Raw genomic sequence first — 23425 nt, 5'->3', positions numbered from 1 at the left:
TGGTTTTACTTGTTTGTGACATGGGCACTACTTAATTTGGTTGTGACACACAGTAGCTCGAGACTGCTGTACAGTAGTGTCATGTGGCAGAAACCATGACATGTCTCGAGCTACTGCACAGTTAGCATCACAAAAAAGCCGTTTGCCAGTGCTACTGCACAGTAACACAGGTTACTGCACAGTCATTTAGTGCTTGTTTATACAAGTCCGTAATGACTGCACAGTCAGTGTCCATGTAGATGAGGCCAAAGAGTAGGACATTAACCAAATGTGGTTATTTGTCTTTTGTTAATGAGGAAAAAAGGAAAAGAAAGTGTATCAAGGTAGTAGATTTAAAGTTATAAGAGGCCACAACATGAATGATAATGAAATTTTCCATTTATAATGAAAAATCCGCAACCTGAAGAAAAAAGCCAAACTACATAGCAACATCTTTTTTCTAGGCTTGTCTGCAGTTTTCTTGTCTGTTAACTGCTCCTGGAAACATCTCTCTTCTCCAGTTTCACAGCCTTGCAGACTGTGCCTACCTTTTCCTCAAACCTGAAGAAGAATACCCTGCATTTGGAAGTCTCTCTAAAACTATCCCAACCATGCAGTTGTTTCAATAAGGGATATCCCCAACAAAAATCTTTGTCTCTTGCAATAAAATATTTTTACTTCAGCTATTACCATATTTACTTGCACCACATGCACCTCTCCCCCCTGAAATCAATCCTCCAAAATTGGGGCTTCTCTTCTAACCAAGGAAGCTGATTTTTCTTCACTGAAATAGAACCAGAGAAGAATTAGACCAGTGGCTTTAAAACATTTTTCATTTGCAGACCTTTAATGTTTTTTAATAGAGGTGCAGACCTTTTTGAAGTGTGGGTATTCGCATATTTTTGATTGATCATAGTGATCTTTTGAAGACCCCTTAGACATAGTCTGTGGACACCCAGGGATCCATAGACCACAGGTTAGAAACCACTGAACTAGGTGCTGTGCTACCTGAGACTGCGGCTGCTTCTCTGTGGCCAGGAGGGGTGGGGAAGCAGCAGCTATAAACTAAATGCTTTATCTCATGCCTGAAGTAACAGTTGAGTCAATTTTGTGCAAGTGAGCTGCTGCCTGTGGCTTGTAGTATCTTGATGAAGCTCCTGGTGTGAAAACAACACTTTATTATTTACAGGAACCTTATAAAGAACTATTTACAGTGAAGAAGTAACAATCTTACTACCTACCCCTGTTGCTGTCCTGCCACATCAGGGAATTCAGTCACCCAGACTGTTTGCTGGGATGCAACATTTCCTGGACACTTTATGGGCACTGACAGAAGTGGCATTTGTTGTGCATTGACCCCTGGAAGTCACTCAACAGCAGCGCTCTGACAGAAATGCATGGTTGCAGAGTGCTTTAAAAGTGCTCAAGCACAAGACAAATTAACTGTCATTACAGGAGGGTTTAGATGAAGGCACTCCAAAGCAAAGCGCCTTCATTAACTCCTGTAAGCCACTGCATATGAGCTGGGCTGGGTTGATGCAGCCCAGCCCTGCCCCCAGTGTTATCTGCAGGATGGGAGGGGGAGAAGGGAGGGGCAGGGAGCTGCAGACTGGGGTTTTCCCAGCCCACAGCTCCATGACCCTCCCTTTCTCCCCACCCCTAACTTCCCCCGCAGACAGCACTGCAGTGGCACAGAGGGAGCGGCGAGGGGGCAGCGCTAGGAGAGACAGGCTGCAGGCAGGCAGCGCCTCATTTGGATCAGCTTCAAAGTGGAGCTTGATTCTCCCCTTTTCCTGACCTAACAGTGAATGTCTGTTGGGTCAGGGGAGTTGGTCTACTCATAGTGCTTTCTGTGAAGTGTCACGAGTTAGACCAGGAAGCTGCACATCTGTTAGCAACCTATGCCTGTATGCAGACATTACATTTAGATGAATCTAAACCCAGTTAGGTTAGTTTGATCTAAGTGCCACTCTGTGGTACTTTCCAGATGTTCAGGGAGGTTAAATCAGGCAAAAAATGGCTGGCCTGATCTAGATTAGCTCACCTGATTAGGTGAACTAAGTTAAATCAGGCATGTGTTACCTTGATCTAGTAAATGTCTGCACACATTCAGAGTGCAGCCCCAGGGCTGGGAATACCCAGCTTCTAACTCCAGCCCCAGGGCTGGGCTCTTTCAGTGTCCCCCCCAAACTTTTGGATAAACAAAACCCACCAGACCCAATCCTACTAACACCTGTCCCCTGTAAACCCACTAGCTCCTTTGATCCTGCCCACCCCTCCCCTTACCAGGAGTTACTTAGATTGAGTTCCTAGCATGGCTCCTGGCATATGTGCACAAGCCACTCCCAATCTCATGTCACATGGCTTAAAGTAAGTCAAGTGATCAAAGATCAGGTGTGGCAAATTACTGTTTCCAGGGGAACTCTGTCACACAGCTGACCATTGTCTGCCTTCCAAAAACAAGATGAATGTCTTATTTGTGGAATGTTGAAAAACAATGTAGTTGTTAAACTGTATAAAGGCATGACTCATAACAGAAGTAGATGACCAGCTGGTTTTTCATTGGTTTTAAATGACATATAATATTAGTACATGAAGCATCTCACTTTCAGGAGCTTCCAAATATGTACAGGTTATGCTAGATTACACACACAATGAGCTGTAATGCATCATTTGTTTGACAATAGCATAAGGCCTGTGCATTGATTGGATACTGTACTACAGTATTACAGAAATTCACTTTCTGTCAGAAGGTTGTTAATATACATAGTGTCACTACCAAGACCAGATAAGGTAGAATTAGTAGTATGCAAGCTTGAAGAATGCTAATGTGAAAGTCTGCTTTAATTTTAATATTCAAATGATGCATTACATGACATTTTGACTATTAGCTAAAATTATGAAAAACCTTCATGAATTTTAAATTTGCTATGCTAATCTCATGCAATTTTTTCCCAGTTATGACATTTTTCACCAGTATTATTTTTAAAGTTAAAAGTTTAAAGATGAAATAGAGATATCACTGGTGTCAAAGTCAAATTTGAATCACTACCTCAAAATATTATGGAGCATTCTTTACAAAATCAGCACATGAGAGAAAGAATGGACAAAGAATTTTTTTTTTAAAATAAAAAGGAAAAACAATTTAAAAATTCGCTTTCATTTAAATTTTCAGTTAGCATAAGAACATTCTAAAAAGTACCAGCAAAATGCCAGAGGGAAAACACTACAATAATGTGTTGTCACCCGCTTGCACACTAATTTTCAGAGTGATTATTTCCAAACCAGAGCCAGCCATAGGGGTTTTGATAACTTAAGGAAATTGGCTGGTATCTACCACAGCCATCTGTAGTCAGCACACAGTCAGTGTCTTTCTACCTCTAATAATCTTACTCTTCTAGGCAGCCAACAATTATGCTTGTATGGTGGATCTAGCTCATGTTAGTTGTATGCCTGTATAAGTGAAAAGCTTTCAGAAAATTAAGTAAAAGTGGCTCCTGTGTTTGTGAAAAAAAAAAAAATATTATGAGGTCAAAATTAGGCCACTTTATTATTTTGAACCCTTGCTTTTCCCAGACACAAACTGTTAGGAAATAGCAGACTCAGAACAGTCTTGTTTAATTATGATGGCCATTTAGATAGGGGATAAACTTCCTTAGTTTCAAGACTTGGACAAGGCTTCACAGTCACCATTGGCGACACGTAGGGGGTGCACGCAGGTGCACGTGAACCACCTGAGATCGGCCATGCACACCCTGGAAGTGCCGGCAGAAGTGCATTTCTGGTTTCGCAGCTGGCTCGGCGATCAGTCGCTGGGGGACTCCTGCAGCCCCCCGCCCCCGGTCGGTGATTAGCTACTGGGGTACCCACCCCGGCGGTGATCCGGTGCACCCCCCCAGACTCAGGAGGCACCAGTTGCCCATGTGACATGCAGTCCTGGTATAGTGACCTAAGTCCAACCAACCCCAAATAAGACACCCACAAAAATCAGACTGGCTTATCACAAGGGATTTTTTCTGAACCATTCATGTTTCACATGAGGTTACAAGGGCCAGAAAAAGTACCTTTTGTTTTAAAAAGAAAGTCAAGATTCTTATGCTTCCAAAATTGGAAGCTACATGAAAAGCACAAAATATTGGGAGGCTACTGATAAGTTATAGTATTTGCTAATGCTACAGTCAGTAACTGTGCTGGTAACAAATCCTATGTCAGGACAGTGTTGTAATCTTGAATTCATATTCAGTCAGTCCTGGTTTAGTGACAAAGTGAAACAAAAAAGCCTCTTGCTTGAGCAACCCACTGGTGAGGGTGTGTGAGAACTTCTCTGTTCCCAAGCCCAAGAGGAAATAAGTTGGTAAAAGCTGCAGCTGCAGAGCTTTAGCAACTTGTGCTTAATAATTGCTGGTGGCCATCAGTTCAATCTCCTGTGTATTGGATGGACAACAGGGTGGGAGTAATGACTCATCTGTAATCAGAAGACTTCAGATGCTTGGAAAAAGTCTTCTTGAGAAAAGGAAGTATGTAACATACTGGATACAAATCCTCTTCTGTGCTTGAGTCATGGACGATATTAATTGTTACAGAAGCTTGGCTGTAGTTCAAAGTGTAAAAGCTTTTTAGCTTTAGAAGTGCCTGGTTAGAGATGTCAGTTTGGTGACCAAAAGGCTATTGTTTCATACATTTCAGGGAAGCAGGGAAAGAAATCCTCTGCTTTGGCAAGGCCTGGGCCTATGTTTGTTCCATGATGCACCTGATTAGACTATTCAAGTTCTTTCCAGTCTCCCATTTCCTGTATACAGAGAAGAGAATGTGAAAAAGAATTACAGGAATTGCTCCACCTAGATCACATCACATCCTTCTTATTCCTGGAAGGATTTTTAGGGGAAGGAGCTTTATAGATTGTGAGATGCTCTGTGGCAACTGCCTCTGTACATATGCTTACCTGGCTAAGCTAATCTGTGGTAGTTCAGCACTCAGTGAAAGAGGCATACATTTCCTGGGTTTAACTTTCATATACTGCAGGGTAAATGTGCCATGCAGGCAGTTAATATGGATGAGCTGATGGGATATTATGTCACCACCTCATATTGTTTGCATGTCCATACTCAAAATCATGTGAGCTAACTGCCTTTTGGCATGATCAGCTGAGTAAAGCACACCTGAGGTATCTAATGGCAGCCACCACACAGGGGTACAAGAAGGGTATAATTTCCGTTCTTTCTCTTTCCCATTTGTGTTGTATTTGGTTTTTCAGAAAGAGTAGCAATTAAAAAAAACCAAGCTACATTTAGTAACTAAGCCTAAGGTAAAAGGGGCACAGGGACCCTGGGTCCAACAAGCATTGTCCAAACAATGACATATACTGTACCAGTATATAATAATCAGTCCTAACAAGGTTCCATAGCATTGCTTTATCAAATTAAGTAACTTTGATGGAGTGACAACATATGCAGTGAATCGCATTATCTAAGGATATTGTACTATTAGCATGGAACAAAGAAAATAATGTGGCATTTACCATGGTTTGCTACATCAGTGACCTTGATTTCCCGCAGAAATGACTTATACTACTCTACCTTGTCATAAAATTCTGCAGAGAATATAAAACTTGCTCCCATCACCCCAGATGCAACTTTGGAGGTAATTTTTCAGCACATTATGCAGGAATTTTAGCTATGCAATTATATTTTTCTTTTCAGCACAGCAGTTGAATCCTCTCTCTCAGTGTCATGACATTTAAGTTGTTTTAGTGGCTTCTAGGATGAGTATGAGAGGAAGGAAAAAACTACTGTGAATTTTAATAAGTTTGCTTACACTACAGACATAACAAAGATGCTTAAACAGCACTGTGTAAAGATGTTAAGAAAATATTTGTAGTTCTTCTCACACACCTATAGACAAAAACAGTTCTTGTTGCTGTAGAAGCAACAACACTGTACAGCCTTAATTAAAGCATCATCTGACCTGTTTTTTTTATGCTACAGTTGCCGAATCCTGCTGAAAGAAAGATTAATTACAGATGGGGTGTGTGTCATGATAATTAACTATTGCTGCATCTCCTATTTGTCACATTCTGGTACTTTTTCCGCTTTAGTAGGTACAGGGAATAAGAATTTTTATCACATTCCATGCCTGCAGTCCCTGATGGAATTGTCACCCATAAATTTGCACAGCATATACAAAGTATTGGGCTATCAGCATTTTTATACTGCATGCATCAGAACATTTTTTCATATGCAGAAAGCACTGCATATAGGAGGAAAAAAGGTCACAAAAACAATAGTGGGGATACTATGTATATCAAATCTTACTAAGAAATTAACACAGAGCACTGCTGACATAACTTACTGAGTTCTTGAACTGTTACATAAATACTATTTCATGGAATTAAATGAATGGGAGGCACTGTACAATATCACCCTATTTTCACTGCTGTTAGATTAGGAGTAGTGACTTTGTCTCCCATAGCAGTTTGAGTGGAAAGTGGATAAATATGAGAGAGATTTGATCATGTATTACATGTGCTTTATGCAAGCAACACAAGAACATCAATGGAAACCACTCTCTGAAAATGAAGGGTGTACTCTTCTACCATACCTAATTTGTTTCTTGTTCTATTTCATTTATCAGGCATTCCTCCACACAAAAAAGGATTAAGGACTACCAATCTTTTTCTCAGGATTTTACTTTCCCTTTCCTTTCTTTTTTTATTACAACCCTCATATTCCAGTCCAGATACCATATTGGAAATAGCACCGAAGCAAAAACTATCCTGAATGTGTCTATATGTGCTATTAAAGTGTACAAATGAGCTCTGGAGCTTATTGCTCAGGAGGTTTTTGCTGCCTGCTGGCTAGCCCCGTGCTGAAGCACTTTTGTACCTCAGCCAGCCCTGTCGCTGTCTACATGTGCACTGCAGGGTAGTACTTGTGTTTAGCTGGATTGCCCTGCAGCGGCATTTATTAACTGACTGCGACCTATTAGTGTTGCACACATAGACAGTGACATTTTACTGTGGAGCTAATTATTCAGCTCCACAGTAAACATCTTGTGTAGATGTACCGCGACAACAATATAAATAAAGCCAGTATTCATTTCTTTTCCCACCACATCTTATTAAATGACACATTTTAAAACTAAGCTTTCCTATGGATTTATGCACTGTTGTTGAATCCTTTTCTCATAGAAAGCAAAGAGGATTTGGCCATTGACTTCTATGGAGATAGTGCCAGGAGTCTGATCTTTAAGTGCAGGGCAAGATTTCTATCGAATGCACTTTTCAGATTATTACATTAATAGGCCTTTTTCTATTTTTAGAATTTTAATTTTTTATAGTTGTACTTCCCTAGAAAATAATTATGTACTAGGGTAGAGTCCTTGATTTTAGGTCAGTCCAATAACTTTTTAAATCAAACATTAGCTGCCAGTAAATGCCCTCTTGACTGGTTATTATTTCTCAGTTAAACACATGTCAGTGGTATTCCATATTTGATGGTTAATTTTATCATTTGTTATGGTCTCAGTTATTTACATATAACTGCATTGACTTTAAGAGATGTTAATCTAAAAGTACAGTCTAAGCAATCAATAAAATATTTTAAAAATCCCTAAGGAGTTAATTTTAGCAATAATAATAGCATTAAACACCTGGTTTAAAATATCAGATTTCCTAAAACCACACATTCAAGTCAAAAGTACAGAGTTTAAGATCCAAGAGGGGAGGAAGGAAGGAGAGAAGCAGACTAAAGACCCTGGATTTCAGAAAGCAGACTTTAACAAACTCAGTGAACTGGTGGGCACAATCCCTTGGGAGGCAAGTCTGATAGGGAAAGGAGTCCAGAAAAGCTGACTGTACTTTAAGGAATCAGTATTAAGGGCACAGAAGCAAGCTATCCTGATGTGATGGAAGATTGCAAAGTGGCTAGACAGCAATATTTTCAATGAGGTGAAACTCAAAATGGAATCCTATAAACTGTGAAAGCTTGGTCATGTTACTAGGTAAGAGTATAAAAGTATTGCACAAGGGTGGAAGTAGAAACATCAGGAAAGGCAAGGCACAATTTGAGATGCAACTGGCAAGTGATGTAAAAGGCAATAAGAAAGTACTATATACATTTGTCAAAAGTAAGAGGAATACCAAAGAAACCATATGTCTCTTACAAAATGCAGAAGGCAGTCTAGTTCCAAGTAATGAAGAGACGACTGAAATATTTCATGACTTTTTAGTTCCTTCTTTACAAATAGGATCAGCTACCAGAAGACAAGTGCTGTTGGCAGCAAAGATAGGAAAGAAGACAAGCAACCTAGAGCAGTGGCAGAACAGGCTATGTATTAGAGAAACTACAAGCAGGATGGGATACACCCTGAGGTACTGAAGCATTTGGCTGATGTTATTTCTGAGCCAGTGGCTATCTTTTTGAAAAAAATTGTAAAGGTCAGGTAAGCTCCTGGACTATTGGAAAAGGGCAAATATACTGCCCATCTTTAAGAAAGGAAAAAAGGAGAATCCAATGAATTGTAGACCATGCTTCCTGACCTCAATACCTGGAAAGATCATGGAGCAGGTCATCAAGTAATCTACTGTGAAGCACCTATAGGAGAATAAAGTGATCAGGAACAGCCAGCAAATGATTCATCAAGAGAGCCCCTGACCAACCTGATTTTCTTTCATAATAAGGTGAGTGGCTCTGTGGATAGAGGGAGGGCAGTGGATAGAATATCCTTTAACTTTACCAAGGCTTTTGACAGTCCCCCACAACGTTACCATTAAACAGCTAAGGAAATACAGATGAGACGAAAGTAAAGTACTGGTTGGATCATTGTGCTAAATGAGTAGTCATTAGTGGCTGAATGTCTAGTTGGGAGGGAGGTTTTAAGTAGGGCTCTCCATAGGTCTGTCCTAGGTCCAGTAATGTTCACACATTGTTCATTAATGATTTGGATGATGGAATTTAGTGTGTGCTTAGTAAATATGCAAATGACAGCAAGTTGGGTAGAGTTTCAGACACTCTGGAGGGTAGGGCTAGTATTCAGAATGATCTGGAGACTGAAAAATGGTCCTATGATCCTAAGTCTTGGCTAAGTTAACTTAGCATTTAATCCTTCTGATACATTGAATTCAATGAAATTTATACTTCAGGTGTAGCTTTTGGGTAAGCCTAGCTGAGAGTTCTGTATGTTTTGTGTGGATATTCAAAATCTCATTTTCTCTTTGTTTGTACTTTAAATCAAAATATCTAATTTCCCACACTATTGCTGCAGGTCCAACTTGGTGGTCTTCTTGCAGCTAGAAGTGGCTGTAATAAAATTCTCTCTCTACATAGTTGGTCAGCATTTTGGGAAGTAGGCATGGTGATGATTGAAATTGTATCCTAGTAAATGTAAACTATTAAATGTAATTGTTTGATGAAAAACTGCCTTATGTCTATGTCTGACTACAATTATGTATCCTATTTTTGTGTCTGGTTTGTACCATGCTTTATTTCAAATTTGTGGCATGCAGCTCAGCACTGGGCTGCATGGTTTGGGTTTAAATGTCCCCATTTAGGAGCCAATGGGATCCCCCTGCTCAGAAAAGTGTAAAACTATACTGTACAACATGCTAGGTTCACATCATGGGCAGCTGAGGACCCAGGAGCTCCTTGATGTCTAGCAAGTACGAACCCTTCCATGCTGGGACATGTGAAGCTGAGCACTGGGGAGCTCCCTAGTCTCTACATACGATGGACAGAGGAGCCCCCTAGTCTCCGGCAACATGCACCACACTGACAGGTCCCCTAGTGTGTATGCACACATCTATTTGTGAATGAGGTCATGGGCCTAGCCCACCAAGGGAGTCATGGCCACCCTTATTGGGCAGCGGTGGTGACCTCAATCACAACTGATTGCTTGGGACAAATAATGAGAAAACAGGGCATGCTCGTGAAGGTCATAGGGCCAAAACAAGTGCACCCTTGGGGACACCGAGCAAAGCACCCCAGCTAGCGCCCACCAGCACTCGAAGGCAGCGAGAGAGCCAGTGACTACCACCCAGTGGTGCACCACCTGGATATGGATGCAAAGGACACTCAGGAAAAAAGCCCCAGTGTCTTCAGGAACCCTCCTGGCCAAAGCCTCCCACCTAGTTAGCTAGATGGTGACTTTGGCCAGTCAGGAGGAGGTTGACCAGGAGGTCCTGGGCCTTAGTGGGGCAATGGATGGGGAATGCATAAACAAAAAAGTGTGGGGAAAAGTGCAGCCAGAACTACAGGACCAGGTTCTGGAGGAGATGTGTATGCACACAGCTGCATGCGTACCACTGATTGCAGAGATCCCAAACCCATAGCTGGCTGCAGTGCAAACTTTTACCAGCACATGCAGGTGAGTGGGCCCACACTGGGCATAGGCATGTGGGTATTGTGGAGCTCTATGATCCCCAGCTAGTCCACTTGGGTAGATGAATGCAGCTAGCTACTTGCTCCAAAAGATGTGAGATTTGGATATGATAGATTTTACTGTAGATCCCAATATTCATGCATCTTGCCATGCATGTCTAGTTTGGTAGGTTGCATGATTTTTGAGATTCTCAGTAAAATTAGTCAGATTCCAATTGTGTCAATAAATTAACAACTGCCAGAGGCCTTAGAATAGGTGCTTGGTTTATGAATGAAGTGTGAAGCTATGTACAAAGTGCTACCATTTTTCTGGCAGAATCTAGACTTCTTTTTGGGTTTTCCATTTTAAATTACTTTTGGTCTTTGTTCACTTTGTTGCCTAGCAAGGCATTTGATGTCTTTGCATTAAAGGACTCCCATGATTTTTTTATTTGATTATTCTCACTTCACTGAAAACCTGTTAGGCTCCCAGTCAAAGCACATTGGAGTTAGCAAGGGCAACTGTCAGTTACTCACACTTGGGTACTGATGTACATCTTCAGTATTATGATGCTCAGCAGTGAACAATATTGTCTAAGTAAATTGAAATGTATCTGTCGGTCATATTCCTCTTCATTTCCTGAAAATCTGCATCACTGTCATTTTACAATAAACACTTACTTGACATTTTTACTTAACAAACAGGGTTAATAATGCTTGGAGATAGCCATGGAAAGTAATTAAATGGCTTTGTCAAAATTGAATGTGTAATTGTTGCCTTCTGAGAGACAACAGTATCTTGAAGTGTTACTCTAATACTCTACTGGCCCCTATTCTGTTATTTTTAGGCTTTGTAAACTGTACCAGCCAGATTCTAAATATTAGGCACATTCTCCAGCCAAGGGAATGAAAACTTTTGACTTCCATGTTCTGATTCATCTATCTTAGGCAGTGGTTCCCAGTCTGTGGTACGTGTACCACTAGTGGTATGCAGACAACCTGTCAGTGGTACATGGCAACAGCAAGGAGGGGCATTCAGGGTACTTATGTCTGGTGCAGGCACCTAGTGGGGCACAGCTCCGGCCAGTGCTGCACATCACACCAAGGGGCACAGCCTCTGCCAGGCCAATCTGTATTGCCAGCATTCTCTATGCACATGTGCAACTCTTGCACTCACTGGACATGGGAGGGAAGCCCCACATACTCAAGCCAGGTGCCTTCCCTGCTGGGGTTGCATGGCATAGGAGGGAAGCCCCAGGCACCTTCTCCTGGGGGGTGGAGAAGCCAGCCAGCTCCAGTGTGTGGGGCTTCTCTATCATGGCCGGTGAGTGCAGGGAGCACCAGTGACACACACTGCCCAGGAGAGAATGTGCCCCTTGCTGCTATGTGCAAGGCTGGCCGGAGCTGTGTCCCACCAGGCACCTTGAGCACCCCCACCTGCTGCTGTACCATGGGGGGAGTAGGTGGGGTCTCCCCACCTCCCTCATACCCAGCAAACCCCACACACCCACACCTGGCCCCACAATCCCCCACATATACATAACCCCCCAACATACCCTATGCTCTCCCACACACTCACAACTATGCCCCCTCACAAGCCCCCCACACACCCTACCATACACCCCCCCCGACACACACCCCTGGTTATACTTAAGGTTGTACCATTTTAAATTGATGGTGCACAATGTGTCAGTTTGGGAACCGCTGATCTAGGGTGACTACCCAAAGGGACCACATCCAAATTTAAATCAGGAGTGAACCAGACCCCAGAGCATGAAAATTAGTCCATAAACCCCTTTCAGCCTCCCACTGAATTGGCCTTGTCACATTTCAAGTAAGCAGAAATAAGTATCTTGGTTTTCCAGATAATTAACATTTTCTTTTCCATTCTCCAAAATAAAATTGCACTTTATAGTCTTAATAAGCAGTTTGATCACACTAGTTATATAGTGTCATCTCTGTGAGTACTTAGTCTATTGGTTCTGTAAACTTCGGTAAAAGTTACAGAATTACTACTTTATGGAATTAAATGACTAATTATGGAGGACGGGCATTATTGGCACAGTATACAAGAATTATATCGACTTATATTGACGTTATTATGTATGTAAAGCTCAAATTACTTTTCCATTTGAAAACACATCCTATCATGAAATAGCATCATTCTTAAGTCGAGGCACATTTATCCACTTATCAGACACTCATTTTTATTATGTGCTCTTCTAACATCCCACCTTAGGGTGAAGTTGAATGTTATACTTAGACCATACTAAGGACACTTAAAACATGAGCCTTTTCATGTTAAAGTTTGTTAACTTGTGCTAAGTACCCACTGAGTATCTCAAAGTTATGCTACTTTAGGGAAAGATTAACTTTGGCCTGTGCTACCTAGCTCATGTTAAGGTAACTTCAGACTGTTCCATGGAAATAAAACGAGCAATATTCAGTCCTCCAGCATACCAGGATGCCTTGCTCCCAGGCCCCAGCGAACAGAGGGATACTCAGGGTGCCTAGCTGAGGTTGTGACAATCACTATAAAAGCAGGATGTCTTAAGGGTATGTCTAACTACGATGCTACCTTGTGCAACACAGACACTGAATGGTAGCTCTGCAGTTAAGCTTACTGGTGTTGTCTTGTAACACATAGACATATAAGGATTAGAAAAAAAATCAGTATAAACACAGACAAGAGGATAGAAAATCTCATTACCTATATTTTAAGGTTAGCAGCCTAAATTATTTTTTAATCAGATGTTTGAAGAAATTGTTTTCTTAACTCTCCAAGTACAAAGCCTATCTACTATGCAATGTTACAGAATTCATAGGGCACAGAATTTATTCCTTTGGTGGTAACAAATGGGGAAATGTTTGTTTTTATGACAGTATAAAAATTCCTTCTGTATATGAAAACATCTGTATGTCTCAATATTTAGTCACTCTGATTATTCTGTGTTTAACTTCATTAAAAAAAAAAAAAAGAGAGCAGTAATTTTCTAATCTGTAAAATAGTAAATTATATATCTTTACATATTTCCCAAGGAAAGCAGTATGTATTCGCCTGATTTAGGAAGTCTACCCATTAATTTTTCATTGACTAGATCCAATTAATGTAATTTCAAACTGACCTAGGAATCCTGAACAACATCACTATAAAAAACACTGTACAATGTTTTTAAGGTATGGTGATCATGCTCACTGTGCCCCATCACTGGTCTCTCTAAGTAAACCCCTACAAGTTTCAGGCCTTGTGGCTCTCCCTCACTTGTGGTGTATTTCTGTAATTCTTTCACTCCTAGATTGGGTTCTCAAGCTGTGGTGCTCCCTGGGACTGCCCAGGCCAGGTGCCTGCAGGTGGGAGCCACGTGGGGGGCATCGCCATGGAGGGAAGCACTGCCCCTTCCCACTGCTTAGGGACCACTTACCCCTTGGCAGCTTGTCCTCCTCCTCCTCTCCTCCCCCTCCTGCCCCTGGACAGGCAGGTAAGGATTGGGCCTGACCCTTGTGTACATGCCAGGGGGGTTTACTTCAGTTTAATTTGAAGCAGTGTTTTTAAAAACCCACCACTTCAATTTAGGGAGAATTAAACCAAAGTAAACCCCTGTGGTGTGTACAAGCAGCTTTTGGTATTTTTTACAGCTGCTAGACTGAAAGGAAAAAGAAGCAAAACTGCATTTTACACATAGTCTTTCAAAGAAACATCAGGTTGCAACAGATGTGTTTTCCTGTTCTCTGGGGATGGAAAGAAGGAGGGGAAAAGTGTTCTCCTTTCCACTGTGCAGTTACTGCCAGGAAGACAGGAGAGAGGGGAGGTGCGTCTATCAATGAGTGAAGCTATATATATATAGAGGGGGGGAGTTTATGTTTATCTTCAGTTTAATATAAGAGGTTTAATATTAGATGAGTGATTCAGATAATGTACTCATGGAATGTACTAGTTACATGCACCCGATGTCTCCCAGGATCACCGTGAGATGACAAGTGTACTCAAAGATACCAGTAGTATTGCATGCCTGTTGCCCAGAAGAGAAACAAGAGAGACCATATGAATTTAATCCAAATGAGTGAGTTTAGCCACTGCATGCACAAATCAAGTTGACAAGGTATAGTCATTTCATTAAACAATGTCATTACTCTGACATGTTTAATTCAACCTACAGTAATCTGATCGGTCCTCAGAGTGCAGAAAATCTGAAGCTGACTTGGTTTCATCTGTTTTGGCACTTATACTGTATATTAATTAATGATGTGACCTCTGAGCAGACACTGCGGCTTTCAGTGTATGCTAACAAGCAGTCTTAAACTGTCTCCTCATCAACACTAGCTTGATTTTCTACTACTGTAACCTTTCCAAGCCTTTTTAAATGACTCCTTCGATCTTTATTATTCCTTCTACTGAACTTTGTTTTCAATGGGACCTCTAATGAAAGCAAGAATGAATAATTAGCAGCCTTTTGTTATTTGTTGATAAATTCTTAGTGTGTATTGCTTAATTGTAGAGACTTATATCAGCAGTATAACTCCATTTGGTTTTGGAAGCAGTAGTGTTTCTTTGACATCATGTGTCTATAAGTGAAAGAAATCCAGGTATATTATCATAGGCCTGACTAAACACTTGTGTGTACTGGCACCAGTTTGCCCCATGGGATCTGACATTTGTCTCTTAATGCAGAAACAGCATTGGGAACAGGGAGTAAAAACTAGCACTCCTTCCTACTGGGCTATCATCACATTCCTTCATGCTTGCTCTCTTTCTGAAAACATAAGAGTTGTATTCCTTCTCATCATACAGTAGGCCATGGTTGGAGCATGCTCTCAGCCCTCTCTAGCCCTTTGGCTGATGGTGATAGCACTTTTCTGGAACTTGGAAGATGCTGTTTCAAGCCCTGTCTCCCCAAGATAGGGCTAGAATGCAGGTTTCCCTCTTCCTAGGCTAACCACTACAGTCATAGGCAAAAGATAGGTCAGTACTGCACTCCCTGCCTCTCCATAATATTTACTTATGACTCTCTCACCCTCGCCCCCAGCCCTCCCCCCGCCAGACCCCCATTGTTTTGGGGATTTATGGCCATTCCTCTTAGTGATCACAGGCAGAGTATCAGGAACTGAAATGTAACTAGGCTGTACTCTAGAGAAGAATGGGGAGATGAAGCAACCAAACTACAACTCTCATTAGGTATGGTAGCACTGATCTTTAAATTGAAATATTTGATTTGGTTTCAGGTAGTTTGATGAAAAGAAAAATCAGAAATTTTCATGGAATGCAGATACTTTTCACCAAAAAGAAAAGAAAGTCATTTAGTACAAGGCTGTCCAGCTTCTAAACAGTTGGGTGCTGCATGCCCCACTGGCTGCAACAACATTAGGCCCCCAGGGGTGCACAACATATGTTTCCCCAGCTGCACAATGTTCCTGGGCCTTCCCTGGATGCACTGTGCATCCAGGTGCCCCATCCCCTCCCCCATACTGGGAGCCCAAATGTTCCTTCCTCTTGGCACTGCATGCCTAAATGCCTTTCCTGGCTGCACCATGCACCCTGGGGACCCCACCTCACCTGAAGCATCCTAAATACAGGCTCCCATGATGCATTGCACCTGGTGCCCTGGGCCATAGGTCTCCTATAGCACTGCAAGGTATGCCAACCTGTTATACCCTGCTTCCTGGAATGGGGAAGCGGAAACTGGAAGGAGAGGGAGTCTGCAGCCAGAGCAATAGGTGGCACAATGGTCAGGTAGGAACTCAGGAGCTTCAATTTAACCCATTATGTAGCCTGTAGAATACCAGCTGGACAGTATTGATTTAATACAAAACCCAGTGTTGAAACTTGAGAGTTTTGATGGGAAATTTTCAATCATCCTTGCTAATTAGCTCCTTCAAGCTATTCCCTAGTTCTCATGGAAGAATTGTAAAACCTTTCAGATGTGATCAGGTTTAAACAAAGGAGTGCTCTCCTCAATCTCTCAGTGTGTATCATATTAATTCTACTGACAATTTTATTGAAAAAAAAGGCACCACAGAGATTCATCAGGATGCTTCCTATATAAAATGTAATTCACTTCAGTCTCTTCCATACTGGTTACTTGAGGGACTAAGCCTATGGGAAAAAAAAAAAAAAAAACAAAAAACACCAGATCTGAAAAACTTATATCAAGGTAAGTAAGAAAGCAGTACTACTGTATTGGTGGATGTGGCAAAATAGCAAATTAATGGAAAGGACAACATTTTATCTGGCTGTTTACATTTCTGGACCTCAAAACTGTAATTTTAATCCTGTTTTTGTCTTGTTTTTAAGATAAGTTAAAGAATAAAACGTTCTAGACCAAAATTCCTACTAGAGCATTTTTATAGTCCCCTTTAAATAGCAAATGAAGTGTTTCCATCTGCATTGAGTGCTGCACCTGAAGCTTGGATCAGAGGTTGCATCCTGCCAACATTTACATGCTGATTACTCCTATAAAATTTGAGAGTCATTTCCACCGCAGCACCTGGAATAATTGCATAGTTGCTAGCAAATGAGAGATGAAGGTGCTGTTAAAATCTGCCAGTCATTGTGTAGCTAATAGTTCACCAGAAAATGGCATGAAAGATCAGAGAATGACCTTTTGTTTTATTCCAGCCCTGGTTTTTTTTAATCCCTCTTCCTTTGACTTGTTTGTTGCTACATTTAACAACAACAAAAAAGGACAAGCCACCCACACCAAATTCTTTTCCTTCTATCCAGTAAAATTAGCCATTAATTATACCAGTGAGTGAGAGAATGAAAAGGCTGTTAAATCTGAGGAACATATTAGACAAATATGCAACTACTTACTGGATTGTAGTTGCCCTTTTTATTGATGCGGACAGCAAGAGGCTACTTCAGATGTATTACGTACTGTTCTAATACGTAGGCAAACAACCTCATTATGCATAACAGGAAAGCAGAAATCTTGAGTAACAAAAAGCATTTAAAATTATACATAACACATTTATCTCATTTTAATTTCCTAACGCACGGTTTAAAAAAAAAAAAAAAAAAAGGCAACATGTGGGTCTGCAATTCATACCAGGTTTATTTTGTTTAGAAAGATAAATGCTCTTTACCTAGTTCCTTTGAACCCATTAACCCCCTCCTACCAAGAAAAGCCTTAATTCTTACTCTAATTGCTTGTAAGTTAGGAATCTTAATGGGATACTGGATATTAGCTTTTCTAGTTTTTTCTATTTTCAGTAAAAAGGACGGATGCTGCTTTCCAACTCCTGCTCTTCTCTCCTGGGGTGAAGGACTCCTGACTAGAATTTTTTAGCTAGGAAATGGTGATTCTCTGAAACAAAATGAAAACTTGGGTTTCAGATTTAGGATGGAATGTCTGGTGAACAAGAGACTACAGAATAGCTTGGTGCTTTCCTGGGAAGCAGGAGGCCTGGGTTTATGTCCCTTCTCTTTCAGATTTGGAGAAGGACTTTGAATCTAGATCTCCCATATCCTAGGGCTGGTAGCCATTTTGAAGTGGGCTCTCATTTTTCTGAGAAAGTAAAAAAGAATCTATAACATTTTTTTATCTCAGTGTAGAAAAACATCTAGAAATATCAGTATTTGCACAAACTTCTTGTTTTCTGACAACCAATAATCCTGATCAAATGTATTTCAAAACAGTGAAGGAAAATCTAATCACTACCTAAAGCATTGGTCACAATTAACAACAATCACAGAAACCTGGATGTGTAGCAGAAAGCCCCCTTTGTACATTTGCTTTCTGGACACTGATATAACAGAAGCCCTTTCTTGCCTGCACCCCACTTCTCCCATTTTGTGCATTTCTTTTTCTTCTCAGTATTGGCAGAGACCTAGCACACTTATTGTATGGGTGTGGCAAAGCTCAGAACAAACCAGAAAGCTGAAGTGGCTTTCTGTAGGAGAAACCTAGAAACTACATCTAGGTATCAGTTAAGCTCAGTGTCACTAAAGAAAACAAAGGATCTAAAATATCCACTGCAAAGACTGTAAATATATCCTGGTGTTAACTCACTTACTGTCCCCAGTAGCCTTTGATCCTCACTACCTCACATTGCAATTTTATATATATTTCTCACAGTGCATTTTTATATTTAATCTTTCTTGTCTTTACCATGGAATTTTGTATTTTATACTTTTAAACTCTTAAGGAATGTACTCCCTGTAGAATGAAGTTACACCCCAGACCATTGTTAAAACCTGCATTGAAAGTGTAATCGCAAAGTGATGAAATCTGTTATATTGGGCAGTCCCTTGTGTGAATGTGAGTGAATTATATTTATCAGTAGACAATAGCCTAGCCAAAGGAACTCCATTTTAACCTAATCAAGCTAAAGAACCGATTCCTGGAACTGAGCACCTACCCTATTGACCATTCCTGCAACCCTAAACAATACCATTGTTAATTAATCAAAGTTAAAAATTGACTCCCAAAACTGCATTACCAGCAGGCAAGACCCCTGTGACTAACAGCTTTCAGATACTACTCAAGACCCATGTGGGACAACGACCTCTGGAATGGGTAGCCAAGATGCTGGGGGGGGGGGGGGGGGAAAATAATCTCACAATCCTGCCAGAAAGGGATAAAAAGCAGTGAAGCATGACCCTCAGTGGTGCCCTATCATCCAGCACTTGACTTACTGAGACAGAAAGACAAGCAGGCAACCCCCTCCTTGAGAAGACATTGCCTTGAAGGAAACTGACCATTAACAGCAGACTCCAGCACCTTGGATAGGTAGATATACTAACACCAGTACTCACAATCACTACAGCAGCTACTATACACTATACTACATGGGTTTGAATGAGTGAGTGCATGTGTGTGTGTTTCTGCTAAGGTGCCCAGTACCACCCATAACCCAAAGTTTGTATTTATGATTTTATTGGTAACTTCACATCTTGTCCAATAAACTAGACTTTATTATGATCCTGTGAGTTGGTCCTTTGTAGCTAACAGATGAGATTAACTGGCTTCCTGCCAAAGGATAAGCTTACTTAGTTTTGATGAAAAGACTAGATAGTTCTAGAATTGTTTTGAAGTGCGATCAATACTGGGTGCGTCTACATGAGATGCTATGTCACCATAGCATCACTGGGCACAAACTGTGATGCCAATGCTACTGCATAAGTAGGGTTGGAAACGTCCCGGGAGCTGCTAGGACTGCTCAGTAATGCTGGTTACTGCAGTCATTTAGTACTTGCTGAATCAAGTATTAAATGACTGCACAGTAACAACTGTGCAGTCAGACACACGGTGGTCATGTCTACCCGAGATTAGGATAGCATTGGGTGTATCTACACTTGCACATAATCCAGAACCAGTTTACTCTAAAAGTACTCTAGAGTAAACCTTCTTAAGCACACATCTACACATGCAGAGATGCAGGAGCATATTTGCCGCTTCTAGCAGCAGGCTGCTCCCACTTCCTGTGGCCCTGCAATGGGCCCCTGTAGGAGCCAGGGAAGCTCTAGGCTAGGGATGGGCAAAAATATGGCCTGCAGGCCAAATCTGGCCCATCAGCTGATTTCATCTGGCCTGTGGATATATGTCTACCAACTCACTGTATCTGGTCCAGCCCCAGGCTGCACCTGTTGTGCTTATATGGGGCCAAGCTCCACTCACTCCTGCAGGGGCAGTGCATGCTGTGCTCCCGCCCTAACCCGTGGGATGGCCCTGACCCTGGCCCCACAGGTAGGGAAGAGGTGGGAGGAGAGGAAGTGGTGGTGGTGGGGCAGGGAAAATGGCGGCAGTGGCAATGAGCAGGAAAGTGATGGCAGCAGTGGTCAAAGGCAGGCAGGGGCAGGGGAGTGGTGATGGCAGTGGGCAGAGTGGACTGACAGCGGTGGGCAGGAGTGAAGTGGCAGCTAGGTGGGAGCATGGGGTCCATGCTGGTGTCTTGGGACTGGGGTGGCAGAAGTGTGGGGTCAGGCCAGCAGGGGCATGGGGTCTGCCTGGTTCCATCATGCTAGATTCATATGCAGTTTTCCACCCAAGATGCATGCCTCTAGGGGGAACCCAGATGATGGAGTGGGTGGCACAGCTCCACTAACTGCTACATGTCATGGGGAATGGTAGGGAGCTCCATGCTATGAAGTCAGGCCAGCTCTGCCCCATCCCCTGCCACCCCAGATGAGCACCACTGAGTTCTTGTGCTGGGCTCCCCCTGGCGGTGTGGGGCTGAGGCATATCCACCCACACACCCACATCTCCCCTCACAAATCCCACACACACACATCCATACCCTCCCACACATATACACCCACAGCCTCCCACCCCTCAATATACACACAATGCAAACACAAACAAATCAGGAGAAAAATATTTTTTGAAATAAAACTAAAATGTTATTGTAGATGTTTGATTTTATATAACTTGGGGTTTTCAAGATGGCAAACCCCCTTCCCAAAAGAAGTACATCCAGTGGCAAAGGTCAGGGGTTAGGAGTAGGACTTTCAGTCCTGAGATGGTGACAAGGGGGTAGTACACCTGTGAAGGGGCAGGGCTATACTTGTGGCCTTCAACAGCTCACCAAAACTCATTAAGCAGCCCTACAGCTGAAATACTTGTCCATCCATGTTCTAGGTGATCACGGAGCAGGGGCTGGGAGCTTGCTGCTGCCAGGGAAGAGGAACATTGTCCCCACCCAGGCTCCAGTGGTGAAGCCCACCCTGGTAGCAGGCAGGTCCTAGTGGCAAGGATCCATCTCCCAGCCAGGAGTCTGTGTGTGTGCTACTGCATAGTAAGCAATTGAGAATAAATTTGCTATTTGTATTTATAGGTAGCAAATTTATTTATGATTAGAGCAAATTACTGTGCAGTAAGCATCTTCACATGTAGATGGTGATACTTACCGTGCAGTAATTAGCTCTAATCTTGAGTAAAGCACCTCGAGTAAGTGCGCCCACTGACTAGCAAACCACTTTCACCACTAGTTCCAAATGTCAGCAGATTGAAAGAAAAAGATTACTATAACAGGGGTTACCTTCATGGCCAAGTCTTTGCCTCCAGTCTTCCCCCATCTCTGGGCAATCCACCTGCTCCTGTCTTGTCATGCCTTGGTGAAAATAAAGTTCAGCTGTTACTTGAGCAGGAGACTACTTTTTGTACACCCTAATGACTAGGGTCATAAGTGCATGCTTCAACCACCTCTGTACATGCCCCATGCCTTGCAGATGTTCCACCGGGGTAGCTGCTGGCAGCCATAGAGTCTGGGCTGGGGGGCAAGGGGCACAAGCAGGGCATCCTGTCATGTACCCCTTGCCCTCATTTTGTTTTTCTGGCATGCCGACACTCTGGCACCTTCCAAGGTAGGCACTGTGGTGTTTTTCGGCACTCTCGCCAAAAAATGTTGCCTATCCCTGGTCTAGAGTGAGACTTGAATGTTTGCCACTGGAGCTACAGCAAGATACTTTAACACTGTTTTGCCAATGTTCCATCTCCCTCCCTTGCCAAATCTAAATAACTATGTATAATTTAAGCTATATAATTTAGCTTGCTTTTAAAAAAAAAAAGAGAGATATAATAATATTGGGAAAATACAAACCTGTAATGTTATATCACCTTGATTTTGTTGTATTATTTGTTCCTATTCTTTGTACTTTATTAAAGATCTTAGTTGGTTAGAGAATGGCAGGTGTGTTTGGAGAAAACGTGGGGCAGGAGTTACTGAGAGTTGGCCTGACCCCACAGGGCAACACTTCTATATCTCAAAATTGCACTGTTAGACAGGAGGGTGTGACAATTGCACATATACAAACACACAAATCAATTAGGTACACCCCCCCCCCCCCAAGATTACCAGCCTAGGCATATACATACCTATTGTCACAGTGGATTCTGCAGGATGGCCGTAATCTCCTCAAGGCCCCCTTCCCATGCCAAGTTGGCCCAAGGGCACCCTCAAATTCTCACCCCCTACATCTTTGATGACACACTATATAAGGGAGGCTGCCTTTTATGCCCTCTTGGTCACATCTTGATGAAAGCTCAGGCCCCGTGGTTTCCCAGACCCCTCATGGGTCCCATTCTGTGATGGGTGCTGCAGGGGCACTCTAGCCTTATGGGCTGTGTGTGGCTCCAAACACCCCTGTACCACACCCCAAGCCTTGCAGATGGAATAGACATTGTTAGGTCTCAGCCTTGCTGTAATCTAGCCCCTTGTCCTCTCTGGGCCCTACCTCTTTCAATCTGCACCCTCTCCAGCGCTAGGGCACTCCACAGCCTTCTCCACAATGCTGCCCCCCTCCTCTGGGGCTGGGGTCAGTGCACCACAAATACTGCACCTTCACTGGCACTAGGGTCCCCACACTGCTGTGGGTCCCCTATGACACCTCCTCCAACCCCTAATAGCCTCACCCAAACCACCGGTGACAAACAGCAACACAAACGCAAGCCCCTTGGCTATAACATAAACCGAAGCCACCCAGCTATAACCATATTCAAACCTACCAGGGATACTTCATGCAGCTACAACATCAGACACTGCTCCTGCATTTAGGTTGCTCCTCCCTTCCATGACAGAGCTCCTTCCTCCTTGGCTGCTAGCAAGGAACTCTCCTGGCCTTAGTCCCTAGGGTTTATAAGGGAGCCAGGCCCTGCCCCTTTCAGTCAGCTGACCGCTGGCAGGTGTGAGTCACTTGCTAGCTCCAGTTGCCCCTGCTAACCAACAGCTGTGCTCTTTACTCACTGCTAGGGCTCTTTCCCTAGCAGTTTCTCCTCTTTAAGAGCACGGTATCCAGGTACTCTGTGACACCTATCAACAATTCACACACACTACACACACCAAAAATTAGACAAAATCAGTTACCAACACCCACAATACACATATCGCTTATTCATATATCATGCACACAATGATATATATATATATATACACACACACACACATATATATATATTTACCAGTTCACACACATAACACCCACCTACACATAGGTAAGTTCCTAATTTGGATGGCATGGTGTATATATGTGTGCTTGGAGTACATGGGATACCTGGGGGAAGGTTAAGGAGAGAGAGTGAAAGTGTAGGTAGTGAAAGTTGCTGGGAGTGAAAGTTGCCGGGACCGGGATTAGAACCAGTAGACTAGAGAGAAGCTGGGAT

General features: G+C 42.5%; 1 long non-coding RNA gene across 1 annotated transcript; it reads right to left on the bottom strand.

The window, feature by feature from the left end:
- Nucleotides 1-2524: 2524 nt before the first annotated feature.
- On the bottom strand, nt 2525-22863 carry LOC109285378 (uncharacterized). Its single transcript, XR_009459609.1, has 3 exons — nt 22772-22863; nt 21306-21377; nt 2525-4768 (listed from the first exon to the last, which is right to left on the bottom strand). It is a non-coding gene; the product is annotated as an uncharacterized LOC109285378 (long non-coding RNA).
- Nucleotides 22864-23425: the final 562 nt, after the last annotated feature.

This window comes from Alligator mississippiensis, chromosome 2 (genome assembly GCF_030867095.1).
Source record: "Alligator mississippiensis isolate rAllMis1 chromosome 2, rAllMis1, whole genome shotgun sequence".
NCBI classification, from domain to species: Eukaryota; Metazoa; Chordata; order Crocodylia; family Alligatoridae; genus Alligator; species Alligator mississippiensis.
Note: the sequence above shows the minus strand (reverse complement) of the source record. Positions and strands in the feature narration are given on the sequence as shown.